The sequence below is a fragment of the Athene noctua genome, chromosome 3 (genome assembly GCF_965140245.1).
Source record: "Athene noctua chromosome 3, bAthNoc1.hap1.1, whole genome shotgun sequence".
Classification (NCBI taxonomy): domain Eukaryota; kingdom Metazoa; phylum Chordata; class Aves; order Strigiformes; family Strigidae; genus Athene; species Athene noctua.
The window spans coordinates 20,399,388-20,415,687 of record NC_134039.1 but is presented as its reverse complement, the minus strand read 5'-3'; the positions used below and the strand labels follow the sequence as shown (position 1 = coordinate 20,415,687).

The 16,300-nt window shown below is 42.1% G+C and overlaps 1 protein-coding gene across 4 annotated transcripts in view; it reads left to right on the top strand.

Moving 5' to 3' along the window:
* Window positions 1-464: 464 nt before the first annotated feature.
* The window catches only part of EPS8 (EGFR pathway substrate 8, signaling adaptor), a 140,038-nt gene continuing 124,202 nt past the window's right edge, over window positions 465-16,300 (top strand). For 3 of the 4 annotated variants that reach the window (XM_074902213.1, XM_074902212.1, XM_074902211.1), the window contains exon 1: window positions 2,030-2,192. The gene's annotated coding sequence lies outside the window, so the exon portion shown is untranslated. Of the gene's footprint in view, window positions 1,081-2,029; window positions 2,193-16,300 lie in introns of those variants that run through there. The other variant, XM_074902210.1, reaches the window with a different exon arrangement.

Sequence of the window (16,300 nt, the reverse complement as noted above, 5' to 3'; positions counted from 1 at the left end):
GAAATGTCGGTTTAGATGTCAGTGTTTCTGCAAGCGTTCATTCGCATGAATGACAGAGGTGACCTCTCCATAGTCTGATTCTTTTAAGGTTTGAAGGTTTGTTGGAAACAAACTTCCTGTTAACAAGATAAGTGTATGTTATCTACGCATTTCTTTGAAGTGGACTCAACACTCTCCTCCCCCCATTATTTCACAGAATTTTTTTGCACTTTCCTGTTTCATGGAGGACTCTCTGGAACAGAAAAAGTAGCAGAGACAGAACCATTAGAAGATGCAGCGTGATAAGGGGCTTTGGCAGCTCAGAGTCAGGAAGAGGAAGTTGGCTGAACTGCTTTTCTTCTTCTCTAAGGTTTTTTTGTTGTTTTTTTTTTGAAGCAGGGTTAAGGTGAATTCCTAAGGGATTGTGGAGTGAGGCCCCACCTCTCCCAGCCTGATCTGCAAGATCGGGTTACTCTCTCCTGTCTGGCTCCTGGGAGCCGGCAGTAAGCTTCATGCCTGCCTGCTGCCCACTGCCTTCAGCTCTGAACCTACCAGGGAGCCTGGAAAAATAACCCAATTTGCAGACCTCAGACCTTATTCTTAGAAAGATTTGCGGGAAAACACCAGGTCAAGGATCGACTAGCATCACTTGAGAAGATTCAACAACCAAACCGCTGCAAACAGTAGCTGAGCAATATCTTATTTTCTTCATTTTAAAAAAGTGTTTAGGAAAATTCATGTCCTTCCTGGAGAAGCTGTCAGGGGCACGACTCTGGCAGTGATGGCTCTGACTTCACCTGCCTCTGCAAATGAGTCACGGAGTGTTACGAAAAGGAAGGACCTGCCAAGTCTCACTTCTTGGAACTGAGTGGAACTTTCAGCAAGCAGCTGCTCTTTCATTAGTTTATACTTTTCCTCCTCGGGTTTCTTGAAGGGGCCCTGGAATCACAGAAACTTTGTAGCATAAAGGACCTGTTGCTGTGTGTGGATAACCGTGGCTCAGTCCTAGAAATGTCTTTGTGTTTGGTCTAGATCTGATTTTGATCTTTGTGAGGAATCTCAGTGAAGCCTGGAAGGAAACTCGGGTATATACTTGAGCAGGTTTGTAAATCTTTCAGGATTGGTAATTCAATCCTCTCAAAAATCAGGAATGGAACCTCAAAAATCAGATTCGCTCTCCTATATACTACCTGAAGGGGGTTTATTTTCATCTGTCCAACGCTGTTGAAAGATTTATGTTTTCTAGCTTTTCTCTGGAGTCACAAAAGACAAAAACTGATCTGAAAGTGAAATCAGTGAAAACAGATTCTCAGGCAACAGCCCGATTTTAGGAGTGGAAGTGGCTCATTATAGAAATCACAATCGTGGCAACGGCATAGTGTGAGGACTTTGGCTACCTGTAAGCATGCCAATATTATCTGTGCATGGGACTATTCCCCTGTGCTGAGTGAAAGCCATGTGTAAATTGTCAGGATCAGGAGGAATGTGGTGCCAGATGGAAACAACATAAACAGCTGGGAGATTTCATCTGGGATTTCGAGTGAGGACGGGAGACTTTTGTTCTCGCAGCCCACTCGTTCCAAAGGTGGTTTACGTACACCTACTTCTTTGGGGAAGGATTTTGCTGTGGAGCCTTGGTAGGTTTTGTGTGTGGCTTTTTTTTTTTTTTTTTTTTTTATTTTGATGAACGTTTATGATCACTTTAAACAACTCCCGCATGTCAATCCAGCTCTGGGGAGCAGCTCTCAATCGGTACCTTTGCATTTCGTGAGCGCCCCGTAAACCGCAGCAGGGAGCGGGAGGAGCGGCGCGGCGGCCCCGCACCCCGGGCAGCGCCCGCAGCCCGCATGGCGCCGGGCGGCAGCACCGCCGCCGCGGGGGGCTCCGCGGGGCTCCGCGCTACCCCGCCGCGGGTCCGCCCGGGCCGCGGGCCGGGGCGGCGGGGCCGGGCCGGGCCGGGGCGGCGGGCCGGCAGAGGGAGCTCCGCTCCGCCGCTGCTCCCGGTGACCGGCGCCCTGCCCGCGCCGCTCCGGCACTTTGTTGGCGGCGCGGAGGGAGCGGAGACCCCGCGGCCACCCCTGCCCGGAGCCCGGCGGTGGAGTGGGGTGGGGGGGAGCCCCGGCCGCCCGGCGCGGAGCCTGCGGCCGCCTCCGCCCCCCGGCGCGGAAGCTGAGCGGCGCACCCGCGGGAGGAGGAGGAGGACGCCCGGGAAGGTAAGGGGCTGGCGGGGCGGGATCTCCCCGGGTCGCTGAGCGCCGCTTTTGTTCCACGACCCTAAAAGCCGCCCGGGCAGCCGCCCGGCTTCGTAACATGGCGAACTGCGGGGCATTACCCCCAGCCTCCCGCCGGGTCCCGCTGGCGCGGGCTGGGCAGGCGCTGCCGCCGCCCTCCGCTCGGGCAGGGGACCCTGGAGAAACTCCCTCCCGGGCTGTGCCCGGCTCGGCGGCCGGGGACGGCGCTCTCTGCTGCAGCCTTTCCCTGCCCCCCGTGGCTTCGCACCCAGGTAGCTCTGCCAGGGTGTGTGCAGGATGTATCGGGGTACGTGTACCCTTCTCCCCCCTCGCGGTAACGCGAGCCGCCGCCGCACCTGCTCGCATCTTGCCCTCCGGGCTCCCGCCGGCGGGCGGCAGGGTGAGGAGCCCCATCGCTGCCTAGGAAGGACAACGTCCGCGCCTGTGCCCTCCTCTTCCTCCTCCTGCCTCACCTTCTACCAGATGACATGGCTTTCTGTCCTTATTCTGGTATTTTTTCTCCGGCGGTTAAGCTGGCTTTTCCAAAACTGGCATGTATTGCTGGTAGATGGCGAAGGGCAGCTTTCAGGTGGGGTAATCGTGTTGCATGCCCCTGTCTCTTCCGTGCTCTGCCCTGCTGTCTTCCTTCTCCTCCACTGTTCAGCCCTTTCCCTCTATCCGCTAACTCTTCCTAGCGTTCTTCCCCTTTCTGCCCTTCGCATCGCCATGACATGTGTTCCCTTATGCATCGTGCCAGCACACGAAGGATGATCTGGGCACGCAGTGGAAAATAGGTTTATGGCAATTTGTGGTGTGGTGTAAGGTGCTCCAACCCCCCCTGTAACCTCGGTAGGTCTGCACTGTATCTGTGAAAAGCACTGCAGCTTCTACTAAACCCTAGTTTCAAGCCCGCTAGTAGCAGGCAAGAGAAGGGTGGTACAAGTTTTTCTTGTTGAAAAAGATGTTTGTGAACCAACTCTTCTACTCAGAAACTGTGCTTTGCCTTGGCTCATGTGTCCTGTACCCCCTAGAGTTATAGACATGCAGCAGTATGACCTTTGGTGGAGTCAGCTTTGTTTACTTAAGTGAAGTACTGAAGATAAAAGTATTACTGCTATGTGCCGTGTCTGCTGAAATATTAACCAAATGATAGATCTCGTGTGCCTTTGCAGTGTAGATCATGTTTTAATCGGGCTTCTCCTTCATCATCAAAAATGTGGTCCTCCTCCCTTCTGACTGACTGTTTTCTTGTTTGTGATGGTGCAAAATCTGTATGTCAGCTACAAAAGTTGCTTGCATGGGAAAACATAAAAATGACTGGTTTTGTTGTTAGTAACTGGAAATACTGAGTCAGCATTGTGTGACCTTTCCATGGAGTACCCATGGCAATGCTGCAACCCTTGCCCTTGGAGAAGTGGTCCTCTCCAAGGCTGGGCTTGAAATGGGTTGGTTGTTTCCTCTCAGTGAGCAGTGAGGACTGCAAAGAGCTTAGAGGGTTTCCAAGGTGTGAGGGAGACACAGCAGATCTCATCTTGATTCACAGGTCACTGTGAGTGTAGCGTTATTAGCATACAGGTATCGTCAAGGCTCCACAGAGCAGGTTGGGGCTGCTGCTTGCATTTACTGGGAGAGGCTGTGGAAGTAGCAGTGGATTTGGACTTTAATAGTACAACTGGCTTGTATTGTCACATACTCAAAATGGCTGCAGTATTGAGTTATACCTTCTCATAGCTCTGAATGAATGTTTCTGATTGCGTGTAATTTTGAAAGCAGCCAAAGCATCCCATTAGATTTAATTGGAAGGCAGTAACTTCCCACAACGCCCAACAGTGATTAGGTGCTGGGTTATATATAATGATAATAGAGAGGGCAAGATTGATCTAAAGATACTTCCTTCTGCTGTGACTGCACAGATGGAAAAAAATACAGAAGCTTTGCACTTGGCCATAACTAAATTTGTGAAATATGATTGATTTTTTTTCTGTCCATAGTCTAGCTATAAATGGCAAGTCCGTCATGTTAACTGCTGCATTTTTTCCCCTGTGGGTGAAAGCTTATTAAAATCTAAACATCTGAAGTTGAATAATTGCCCTGAAGGTCAAAACAGATTAAATATATAAGAACTTTTCAGCTACTGCAGTGAGATAACAGAAGATTTCAAGTCCACACAATGAAGACTACATTAATAAAGTGCTTGGTAACTTTGATTTCAGTGTCTAGCACTTGTTGCTTTTCTACTTCTAATTACAATTCCTGCATCACTCTGTCTTCTTGAAAGGTGAATGACTGGTCAAAGGTACGAGATTTTCTTGCTTTCAGCTGTGCCAGACAGAAAAATGGAGTCCTGTGGTTTGTAACCCCTCCAGACTTCTCTTTCTGCTGTGGGACTGGTGACCAGAAAGAAAAGACATTTAACACCTCAGAGCTGTGTCACAGTACAGCGTCTGTGGCCTGATCCTAACGTCTTCATTCGAAGAGAATTGGAAAGGTGCTTTGGAAAGGTGTGTGTATTCTGCATGTGGATAGGTCTGTTTCTCGCATTTCTTTTGCAAACAGGATTTCTTCTTGTTTTCTCACTTAACAGCATCTGGTTCTGTGTCCCTGTGTCCCCTCTGTCCATACAGATTCAGAGTTTTTATAATTCTAGTCCTGAGCTAGGTTCCTAAGGAGGCTAATCAACTGCTTGCGTTTGGATGGCTTTTAACTGATTTTGAAGCCTTAGTGTTAGTTTTGTGGTACAGAGCGCAGCATGATGCCTGAAATACCCTTTTTCCTCATAGTAGGACCATACTTACACAATACCCACTAAAACTGTAACTCACTAAAAATACCAGTGGTAACTAAACTAACAGTGCAGTTATATATTGAATTTTCACATTGCAAGGAAAGAAAAAAAAAAGGACTAAGAAGTGAATTTCTTTTTTAAGTGTTACTTCTCTAGTTTTTCCAATATTAAATGATATGCATTACCAGAAACTGGAATTCCTGCTTTCAGGGAGGGCTGTAACTGCTGTCATTTTTATCTCAGCTCCAGAGTTAGACTCTGATTCATCCAACACACTGAATTTCTCATAGTTTCCTACAAATCTTGATTTAACCCTGATACCTAGGAATTTCAGTTTCTCACCCTAGATCTCAAGATAGATGATTGCTGTCATCTGAATTTTACATTTTGCCGGGAACTTAATCCGTTACTGCAGCCCTGAGTGACTGCTCGGTTTCCCTCTGTTGTGCCCATAGATGAACTTGGGTATAAAGTTGCTTAAAGTTTTGTCTAAGTCAGTGAGACTGTTTGGGGGGGTGTGGGGGGTGTGTGGTGTAGTAAAACATTTGCATAACTGTTTACAAAACAGAGCTCTTCATTCACTGAAATGGAAAGGTAAGACAAAGTGTCTTTTATAGCATTTGATACTCAGAGATCCTAATAATTCTGCTTGTTGCCTGGTGAGGTTAGTCACAGCCTTCTTGGAAAGACTGTGATGATGTGGGAAGAAGCAACCTTCGCATTTGTTTTGTGGGGAGGGATTTTTTTGTTTTTAATTGTGTGTCATGGACACTGAGGGAATAAAAAATGAATCAGTTACAAATGAAAACATTGTTAGCATTAGCTTTTGTGGACCTGTTTTCATTTTGAGCTGTGACCATGAGCCCACAATCACTAACATGTGCCTTTGATTTTATTCTGTACTGTCAGTTTTAATAAAATTTTTAAATATTAGCCAAGTCGGGGCCTTGAATGCGACTAGTTGAACGCTTCCAGTTCTTTCTTCCCTTCCCTCTCTATGCCACTGTCTCAGTAATTAAAGTTACTCATACTGTGAATCTCCACAGGGTTAAGAGCTAAAGTGGAAATAGCAAATTACAAATTACTTTCTTTGTCTTTATTACCTTTGTCTGAATAGACGTCAGCAGTCTTATGCGTTCTGAATAGACAGAGTTAGCAGATGTCTCTAGCTCCACAGGTGCAGGTTAGTATTTTCCATGGAATTTGTACATCTCTCCTTAAGTTACACATTTCTGTGTGGTTTTCTGTTGTGTAGTTTTCTGAAGCATAAAGCCATCTTCATTACTGATGGCTTCAGACTTAACCTACTGCAAGAGTATCGCTCTTAGCCTTAATATCTGTAGCTCAAGGATGTTTGTAACTAGAAAATAAAGGGATGACTCATGGGGATTTGTGTGTATTCCTTTGATTTCTACTCCTGCATGTAAAAGCATTTTCAAAGTTTGACGAAGTAGGAAAGCAAACACTGGGCTTGCTGCTTCTCCCCTCTCTTCACCCTTGCCTTCCAGAAATTGGCTCAAGTGCAAAGAGAAGCTGAAAGTGAGATGTTAGTAGTACCCTTTTGCTATTCATTACTATAGGTCCAGACCCATTAGGAAAGTGAAGCGATATTTAACATACCCCCCAAATCAGCTGCATAAAACTTGATCTGAAATACATGAGATCAAAGAAGTCCATTTGCTCTTCAGTGCTTGAGTTGCCTGGTGAGAAACAAGTTTATCCCAATTTTATCAGTGTTTTAACTTTAGGTAGAATTTGACATTGATGAGATTTGTTTGCTTAATGCTCCCAGTGATTTGTCTTTCACCTGAAGCATGAACTTTGGTTAATGAGCACTTACATTCTGAGGTTGTTGAGAGGGCTTAATATTAAGTCATCCCTCCGAATGCTCCTTTCATGAAGACTGAGGACTCTGCTCTTGGTTCTGATGTACTCTTCCTTCTTCCAATGCCATTTCTTTTTGCTTGCTTCCACAGTGTGTCTGAGGTGTTGTCTTCTCTCTTTCCCGAGTCAAAGATCTCTTTGTTTCCAGTGTAAAATATGATTTGGAGTAATTAGCCTTGAGAAAGCTTTCTTTTTCTAATCCATAAGGGTGTAACACTTGGTGTTTCAGGGAGTTAGGTATCTGGTTGATGCAAGATTGTCGAGAGCTTGGTGCCTGTGAGAATCCCAGTGTACATCACAAAAATGTTTTGAATGTGCAGTTCTTACTCTATACTGACTGCATACAACAATGATACAGCGAGGATCATGCAATGAAATTGAGTTAAATCATGAGGAGTCTGTGATATCAAGTTGTAATAAAGTTCAGCTTGATGACCTTCCATGCCATTTTAAAAATGGAGTGGAAAAGTCAGACATTATAGATGTGCCTTTAAAATAATTTTCAGTTTTGCACGTGTCTTGAGAAGCCAGTGAGTGCATTATACTGCCTTCAATTGAAGATATAAATATACATCTATGTTTCACATTCAGAATTGGGTGTCAGTCTGTGTATTTAAAGACACATTTTTCTTCTTTCACTTCAGTGTTGTCTTGGCCTCACTTTTCCCAAAGTGGAATTACTTATTCTCTTCTCTACTTTTAGCAGTATTTATTGCTTTGCAATACTTCTGTGCTCTCACAGCCTTGGTATAATGTTTCACCTCTTCTGTTTCCTTTTCTTCCTGTATTTAAGGATAAAGAATTGTCCAGGGATGAGGGCAGAGTTCTGGAAGGTAAGAGGGTGGAGTCTGTTCCTATTTAGCTGCAAACTTTGTTATGGCTAACAAATCCACGTATGCTGGTAATTAGCCTGTTAGTATCTCATGTACAGAGGGCAGGACAGAGTGAGGAATCTGGACTTTGTACCTTAAGTGCCCCTTAGGTAACTCACCCCTGTGTGACAAATGTCCTACCACTGCTAAGAAACAAACAGCTTCTCCATTGCAGTCACTGTTTCCCTTCTGTACCACAAGCACTGCTGTACTTTGAGCCTTGGTGTTCTTCTCCCTGCTCAACCTGGCCTCTGGGTGCGCTCTTAATGTCTTCCTCCTTCTCCACTTGCCTAAGCCGTGTTTCTCCACCATCTTCTGTGTTCTGGTCTGTCCTGCTCTTGAGTCTTGATATAAATTTAAAGTTTTCCGTACCTTTTTGTTTTACTTCACTCATTGGTTGCAAACAGTTCTGCATGTCCAGCTTCACAGAATGCGCTTTACACACTTCTTGCAGTAAAGCTTTTTCTTGCTCACAAACAAACCCTTTGACCCTTTTGTGTCATTAGTCTTTTTTCCAGTGTCTTCTGAAATGCGTTTCAGATCTCTTGATCTCAGTGGGACATATTGTATGGGAAATTACATTGGTAAATCAAGTCCTTGTGGGGTAGAGTTTTAAAAGTAATGCCTTCTCTAAAGGTTTAATGCCATGTATTTTGCCTAGGCATTAATTTCAAACTCATTTCAAGCACTTCTAGAGCTCAGGACCTGAATAAAAGGTGTTAGATCATGTGTAGGCGTTTGTTTTCCCTTTGTGAATGAGGTGTCTCATACACATTAAAAAAAAGTCTGTTCAGTCAATGTCTTACTGAATATGAATGTAAGATATTCTCAGAAGTGCCTCCAATACATGGTGACATTTGTTCTTTCCTACTTAGAATTTACAGTTTTTCTCACTTTTTATATTGAAGCTAAATGTTGACATGCAAGAAGAGGAAGTGTATATGCTTCTTAAATAGTGACAGAGCAGAACAGAGCCCTGGAGGAGAGACAGGTTGCTGCTGAGGCCCAGTCGTGGTGGTGACCGATTGAAGTCAGTTTTGTGCAGCTTATCAACAGTTTGACTTATTTAGAGTGGCTCGGACTTCCAGGTTGGGGGGTTGGCAGATGCGATGGTCCTACTGGCCTGTGCAGTCCAGTGTTCTGTGCTCCACAGCAGAGGAGCAGCTGCACCAGTGAACTGAATCTTCCTGGGGAAGGTGTTTGCTGACTTTTTTGGAGGGGGAGGATGTGCAGAGCATGAGAGTTTATGTCCCATTGGATTATTTGAGTATTTTAAGCTGTACTTTTATAACTCTGAAAGCTCTTATTGTCCAGAGAGATCTCCATTCTCCTTTTTAAAATCACCTAAAGATTTTGATTTTGGAGACAGCTGTTTTGTCTCTTTGCCTCAGTTTTCCTACTTATAAATAAAAAATGTATCTGTCTCTCAGGAATTCTGTGAGGCTTAATTAGCAAGTGTTTATACAGCCTTTTGAAGATATAAAGCACCATATAAATGCTAAGTAGTATTATTATTACCACCAGCTGCTTTGTTGTAATTGCAGTAATAAAAGCTTCAGTCCTGGTAGTTGTATTATTGTTGTTCTAGATACAGGTTTCTTCATGAATGCTGGAGATGGTGAGGTTGGTGGTGCAGACCATACCAAGGTACAATGTGTGGGAGATCTGAGATGAGAGAAGCTGTGCTTTCACCTATGAAGTCTTTGTGAAGGACTTCTTTTTAAAGAAAAAAAAGTTAAAAAAAAAAAAGTGAAAGGCCATAATTGGGAAAGAATAAAACCTTTTCTGCAGTATGCCAGTGTTTACAAGTTGCAGGGCTAGCTGAGAGGTGGTCTCTACTGTGCAGTTGATGAGTGAGTGGGCAGCAGTTGCATTTGTGACGCTGACATGTAAAAGAAGGGATCTTTTAGAGATGATTGATAATTGGTAGTATAGGAAAAGAGATGTGGTATAAATCACAATTAGCCTTTAGGATTTTTTTTTTAGTCTACTTTTGTAAAACATCCATGACCTTAATGCTGAGCTATTTTTATTATGTTCTTGTGCTTATCTCACATAACCAGCTTGTTAAAAGAGGATGTGAATACTTTTTAAGCCTCTGACTTACAAATTGTGAGAAAGAAAAAAGAAGATTGATTCCAACAGGCTTGAAGGTAGATTAATTTCTCTTCTAGGTAGTAAAATGAGATAGGGGGGAAAATTAAACTGAAGACGTGGAGGGCCAGTCAGTTTTAGCCAGGTGGAAAATCATTTGATTTAGGTCTAATGTACAATTTAATTGTAAAACTTTAACCTAAAAGAAAATAAATGTAGGGGAATTCTGTTTTGGTAAGTTGATGATAGTATCTCCAAGTCATTTCTGCCTGAAGTAATAAGGGTAAGAAAAAAAAATAAATAACAAAGGAACACTGAGGGGGAACAATTATTTTGCTAAGATCTCCTGAGAATCTGAGGGGGTTAATCGGTTGCATTATACGAAGAATATTGTGCTCTTGCAGTGTTGGAGAGGACTGATAATAATTGTGCTTTGAAGAAAACGCCTCTGTTCTTTTAACTGTAAACATCTGAGATAAGATGGAAAAGTTTGGGAAAATGCAACAACTTCTGTGAGTTCTTTCAGCAGTATTAATTGCTTGTTATGAAAGCTCGATGTGAATATTGTTGTTAAGTATTTCTGGTGATTTTTAGGAGGTTCTAGTTTACTAAGTTGGACTGTCAAACTGCCTATAACAAGTGATCTGTTTCTAATTGTACCTTAGTATCTAGTATAATGCTTATTTAAATTGCTAGGGATGTTATGAAGACATACTCAGTTAACACAGAGAGATTGCACAAATCTGGATCATGGGCAGCATGATTTCATGGTAACTGCAGTGCAAGGACTTCTAAAACAGGAATGATGCAAAGCAGGGAACTGATTCAGTCCTTTATGATTATGTGCAAGTAAAGCTTCAGACAACTTTGAACATCATTAAACAGCAAGAAGAAAAGGCACCAGCCTTTTTTATTTTTTTTTTAATTTTAGGGAAATCCTATTTTAAAGCCAGCCACAAAGTCGTCCTGTGTAGAAATAGAAGCAGTTTAAATACACAGAGGTAGGTAATATAACCCTGAGGCTCATTTGGAGATGTCCCAAATGCTAGGTGATAGGTTCAGAAAATGTTGCTTTAGCTGCGCAAAATATTTTCAGTAGCAAAGTGGAAGACAGTTCATAGTTTTGTAGTAAAGCTCTTTTCTCTTTATTGTGCAAGACTGGTGACACCTCATTTTGAATAAAAGTGTGGGGTTTCTTGAGGGCTGTAAGAAAGAGCAACTATTTTATGCTCCCTGCATAAAGCAGTACAGCAATTTGATAGGATTTTTTTTTTTCTGTTATCCTAGACTGTAATATATAGCTGTCTTTTGAAGTACAGAAATCTGCCTAAGTGACCATCATTTTAAAGTATAATATGAAATGCTGTTTTAATAGGGTCTGCTCCTTGCACATTTTAAGTGCAAGGAAATGTGTGTGTTGAAACTTTGCTAATCCTTCATTTGCACAAAGTATTTGGCTCATTCCCTAACTGTCAAGGAATTAATGGTGTGCTTCAATGAGGTCTTGTATTACTAGACTGTAATTATTTTTATAAGAGATTTTACACTGTATTTGATGGTGTTTTATGAATTATAATAATAAATGAAATGAGATTGCTGTTGTCAAAATGTATGAGCAAAGTAATCTGATTCCTATTGTTTGTGTGCTCACTGGCTCACAAAATTAAGTGATTTCCAGTGGACCTCCAGGCTGTTCATACAAGTTGGTGAGGTTTGCTGTGTTGTATTGTTTTGCCTGTGCTTGTGACAAGTTAAACAATGGAGTAGCTGACAAGAAGCAACTCGATGAGATGACAGCACATGTCTCCTGTACTTGTTCCTTTGGCTTTGTACTTGAAAAGGGAATAAAAAGGCAACGTATGTCTTGGTTCACTTAATGAATTCAGGTGCTCATCTGAACCATGACGACATGACCTCTGGCAATTATTGTATCATAACAGGCTTTGAATTAAGTTATTCAGCGGAGTGCCTACAGCAGAGATGTCAGGACTGTGCAGGCATATCCAAGACGATTTTAATTGTACTCTCCCAATACCAGAAGCAGACTTCAGCTGCATGGGACGCAGTGGACTCCATGCCTCTTGGCTGAGGACAGAGGTCCTTGCTGCTATGGCTAGACTGGGACCAGTACCCGAGCCTAGGTATGGTGTCTGCACTGTAGACACATCCTCTGTCCACATGCTTTTCTGGAGATCTGTACGTAGCTAAAGCAGACTATATAGAAGATAGTACATGTTGTTTGCTTTTCAGGCAGATAGACTCAGTGGGATAAAATTTCAGTTTCATAACATCTACTTAAGATTTTCCCCTTTGGTTTATTACAAATATTAGTATGGTCATAGCTCCTCCAGATCTTAGCCAGTGATTGGAGGCTTGTTGTACTAGGCTCTCAATTTCAAGAGAATTTTATTATTTAAACATTGTGTCAATTTTTAAGTCAGATAATCTATAAAAACCTGTTTAAAGCCACGAGGAATCATTATGTCGTCTAGTTTGACCTCCAAAGTGTATGAGGCAGGAGACTTTCTGTCCTTCTATTTATGGTAGAAATACATAAAACAAGATGTCTTGTCCTTCCTCTCTGAGGATGGTGGACACAACAATTTGAACTACCTGCCTCTGGCAAACATTGGCATTTTTCACTGAGTACATTAGTGAATTTTTAGTGGGTCTGTGTCTGAGTTGTGTGAACACCAGTACGTGGTGCTACCCTCTAGATGCTGTTTGCATTTATTATGTACATATTTTTTTGGCACACAGCAGGTGCAATTCAGATTTCCTCCTCTACCTATAGACCTTTTGCCCCAAAACCTCATAGGCCAAAGGCAGATGATCCTGGATTCTGTACTTGTTTCTCTTCATGCTTCACTGTATAAATTGTATAAACTCAGATCACTTTCTGAACCAGTATATACTTCTTTGCATAATCATTTTTTGCTCACATGGCAAACTGAGACACTTGGTTGCAAAAGAGTTTCTGAGAGTTAAAGACTATATTACCCTGTGCGGTAAGCCCATAGAAGTGTTGGGAAGGTTCTTGTGTAGGTTCACCTTGACATTTGAGAGACTCATGGCCTTCCTACCTGCTAGACCACAGAGATTGTGTTGTGTAGTGACTGAGATGTCCAGATGCGTGCTGTACTCCCAATAATGCCAGCCATAACATTTTTCTCCATGGTTGTGTCTCCCTTATGACTGCTAGCTACTGAACGAGATTCACAGATGTCACTTCAGTCAGTTTAGTAAATTGAATCTATAAAGACTGTGTAGGAATGTGTCACAAGTGATGCAAGTCCTCCTTGGTCTTAAAACCTCCGTCACAAAGACTTAGTGCAGTGACTTCTTTAGGATGTAAAGAAAAGTGCATGGTAATTTTACAGATGACCTTGCTCTTTATGTGCTCCCTGCATGCCTCCCCTGCATGAGACTTTTGCTTCCAGTAATGAGGAAATGTTCCAAGGCAGTGTTGTTGCCATGATGACATAAATTAATATAAACTTCCAGGTATTCCCGTGTTTTTTACCCTGTGATAGATGTGTGCCTTCGGGATCAACTGACCTTAAAAATGATGCAGAGCTGGAGCTTGGGGTATTTTTGTGGTACAGAATTTTTTTTTCATAGGCAATGGAATGGTGATGTTGCACTCACTGATTAGAAACTATATGTGATTAGCATTCTGTCTAAACGTGCGCTCTCCACTCTGGACATTCATTCCCCCTAGAGCTTCTAGAAATGCACTGTGCCATTGCTCTGGCAGAAAAAAAAAAATGCAGGGCTTTTGCCCTCTTTTCTTTTTCCTCATTTATGCCTTTTAGACAATATGTGTATGTATTCTATGCAGATAGTTTTTTAGTTTCTTTCCAGTTTTACAACAGCTATGCATTTTGCTTTTATCTAGATTTAGTGTCTTTCCTAGGAAAACCACATCTGGTAATGTACATATTGTATGTAATGTACAAACTGCTGTCTTCAGCAGTTGATACGTTTCAGACAATGACACAGTTCATGTACTGTGAATCTGATGGAGCATAGACTCTGGTGCACAGTAGTACTCAAATGTCTGTGGTTTAGCAAAAAGTCTTCTCCCCTATTCTTGGATGCAATGAACAGAAATCTTCTGTTTCAAAACTTGCCAAGAACTGCCTAAGACCTATCCTGACAAGTTTGAAGGTATTCTTCAGCCCTGTTGGAAACGTTCACTGATAAAGATTGGTAGCAGTGTTCGTGAAGGAGTTGCCCTTGACTCTGGAGAAGAGGGTTGATTCAGGATCAAAATTTTGATCTGTAAATACTTAATTGTTATTGATATTAATGTAATTGATATTAATGGGACAACTTGTCTGTCTGCCCGTTGTTTAACTTAAACAGTTCTGAGATTGAGGCCCAAAATCTCAAAGTAAAAAAAAACACAAAAAAAATCAAAACCAACCCTGAGAAAATTCAGATGCTTGTTTTATTAATAGAAACTTAGATTATTTGGAAACAGTTTAAAAGAATTTGTTGCTATTCTTGTTATTTTTTTGTCCTCATCTTACTGTGAGACACATTTCTCTCGGAAGTGTGTTTTAAATGTGTTATGTTTTTGTGAAAGCTCTGCTGGGCAATGTCTAACTCCAGACATAAAAACAAATAAACCAAGAAAAACCCTCTGTTTATCTGAAATGAGAGGACTTTTTAAAGAAAAATAGAGAGGATCTAAAACTACCTAATGGTATCCCTTATCTCTTTTTAATGTTCGTTAGAGTAATTCCTGAGGACTGCAAAACTGTATCTCATTGGTATGCCGCTGGGTTATGAACTACGAAGAAATCTTAAATTGCTATGGTCTTTAGACCATATAGTGAAGAGAGGCTGAAATGGCAATACATTGTTTCATATAAATTGTTTCTGATTTTACTCTGTTCAGCTGTAGATTTCAGATGAGAGGTGGAAATTCAGAGATTGATGTGAGTGCTTAATGACAGATAATGTCTTTTGGGTGCTTCCTGCACCCTTGTGAAGGATTAAAATTTTTGCTTTGGGGTGGTTCGTTTTATAAGTAGCTGAGATCTCTTGCGTGCAAGGTTGGCTATTTAGGATTTCTGAAACTAATGAATGAAATATGGCAGCTCATCCTCAATTTTACTACTCAGTATTGCCTCAAACAAAGTTAAGCAAGTTTTACTGTAAACTTGTCTAAGCTCTTCTCTGTTGAAATCCATCACAATTTCTAGGTGCTTGCTAGGCTGAAGAATCAGCTGCCATATTTCAGTATTGGCATTGTAGAGGTGGGTGTACAGGCAGTGGTAAGTGATGTGAAGATGAGGAAGTGGGGGCTGTTGACTGGGGAATGAGTGGAATGGTAATGTATGGGAACCCATTTCCCCTCCATTAAAAACTTCAGTATGTGACTGTTGAGAGTTAGGAGAGCGTCCAGTGTCCCCTGCCATGAGACAATTAAATTTGTTTTCAGTCAGTTCTTTCTTTATCTAGACTTACCCCTGCAAAGGCTAACAGTTAAATGGGAAGTACATCACTAATTACCTTGCTTATCAATTTTGTGTTTTCCATAGCATCCGCTGTATGGATGGAGCAAAAGAAACTGGTTTTGCTTCCATATATTTTTAAAGTCTCCAAATCTTTTGCACTGGCTGCAGACCCATGATGCTAACTAGCAACTAAGCAGTGAAAGCCAAAATGACTGCCCCACTGACCCTAGAAAATTAAATCCCTAGCCATATCAGGTGGGTCTGTGACAGCAGCAGCAAACAGAGGTCTGTAGTGGGGAATGTCAGTGCTGCCACTCGGGAAACTAGAGCTTGTAGCTTTTATCCCTCTTTTGCAAAGCCCTGGGATGCTTCTGTTATCTTAAGTTCAGTCTGCTGTGTCTTGTGAAAACAATAAACTGGCTTACCTCCAGTACCATGATTTTATCTTGAATTAATAGTAAGTTGTATTTTCTCACAAAGACAAGTACTTTTGTTTGAAACTAAAATTGCTTTACCTTCTTGGGGATTCTAACACATTAAATATGGGTTTGGTGGTGTTTTTTCTAATAATCATTTTGCTATCAGGCCCTTTGATCTGCCCTTGATTTTAATGAGTCATTTAAAAACAGATACCTATTTTGTCAATTTGGCTGTGATGCTCTCTCTCAAATCATTTACCATTTTGAGAATGACATCTGAGTCTGCCTATGTTTCTGCATGACTGGAAACTGTCATTACTCATTTAAACTTATTAGTGCTGGAAATGGATATGCTGGTTCATCTAAGAGGGATGAAACATGAGGCACCAGTATTCAAATTCAAATGTTGTTCCCAAGAGTAAAGGAAGAGATGGCTGTAGTCATGAGAGCTTGGACAATTAAGGGTGAGAGCTGCATTGTAGCTGAAAGAAGTGTTGGGCACTTTGCCTACACGTCGATAAAAGCAGGCTGTGGCATTTTTGGACAATTCAAGAAAATACTGTTTTAA